Source organism: Octopus bimaculoides, chromosome 26, assembly GCF_001194135.2.
Source record: "Octopus bimaculoides isolate UCB-OBI-ISO-001 chromosome 26, ASM119413v2, whole genome shotgun sequence".
NCBI classification, from domain to species: Eukaryota; Metazoa; Mollusca; class Cephalopoda; order Octopoda; family Octopodidae; genus Octopus; species Octopus bimaculoides.
Window position 1 is genome coordinate 2664550 of NC_069006.1, and position 973 is coordinate 2665522.

Below are 973 nucleotides of genomic sequence, written 5' to 3' on the forward strand. Positions count from 1 at the left end.
TGTGTGTGTGTGTGTGTGTGTGTGTGTGTGTGTGTGTGTGTATGTGTGTGTATATATAGAGTAGAAGTAGCCATTCTGTGTCTGATTTTCGCTTATGCCATTTACTACGTTTTTTTAACTCCATGTGTGTATATATACATAGGTATGTGTGTGTATGTATGCATGTATTAGATACATAAAATACATAATATATGACTTACAGATCGGTTGGTAAAATTTGAAAATTTTTTAATTAAAACTTCTTGGATAAATTCTGGATCGGACACAACAAGATTTGGGTTTACTCCAAAAAATATCCTGTGAACAATGTTTAGAAAGAAAATAAAGAAGCTATACGTATTTAGACAATATTTGAAGGCAATGTTAAAAAATAATGTTGCTATTTACCGAGTAAACTTAAAGACTAAAGATCCGAGGTGCTAAAGCTTCAACTATCATATTGTATTTTAAGAATGTATTGACGAACACATGATGCATATTTAGGAATGCTGTAGGTTCTGGGTCCATCAACGATTTAACGAATTGTAAACAGATTGTGTGGACACACACACACGCACACATACATTTCTCTCTCTCTCTATCAATCAATCAATCAATCAATCAATCAATCAATCAATCAATCAATCTATATATATATATATATATAATACAAATAATATGTGAGTATATGCATATATACGTACATGTATGTACATACCTACAACTACATATATATATATATATATATAGATGCATATCTGGTACAGGACGTCACAAAAAAACGTGGACAAAATGAAAAACGGGAACATACATATAAATTTATATAAATAAGGATAAGATCGATATTTAAAATACCTATCTTATCAAGTGGCCAGCATGGGAATAAAAACCATCAAAGGTAATAATTATTTAAAATTATAATTATCTCTTAGATAGCCTAAATTATAATTATAATTATAATTATATATATATATATATATATATATATATATAT

General features: G+C 28.3%; 2 protein-coding genes across 3 annotated transcripts in view; one reads left to right on the forward strand and one right to left on the reverse strand.

Moving 5' to 3' along the window:
* LOC106868831 (cytochrome P450 3A7) overlaps positions 1–973 on the forward strand; it is a 388137-nt gene that overhangs the window by 227430 nt on the left and 159734 nt on the right. The gene's annotated exons all lie outside the window — the stretch shown is intronic.
* The window catches only part of LOC106884149 (cytochrome P450 3A19), a 69356-nt gene that overhangs the window by 67901 nt on the left and 482 nt on the right, over positions 1–973 (reverse strand). Inside the window, exon 1 of one of the 2 annotated variants that reach the window (XM_052976965.1) lies at positions 201–225. The exons of the other annotated variant lie outside the window; for it this stretch is intronic. The gene's annotated coding sequence lies outside the window, so the exon portion shown is untranslated. Of the gene's footprint in view, positions 1–200; positions 226–973 lie in introns of those variants that run through there. 2 annotated transcript variants of the gene reach the window in all.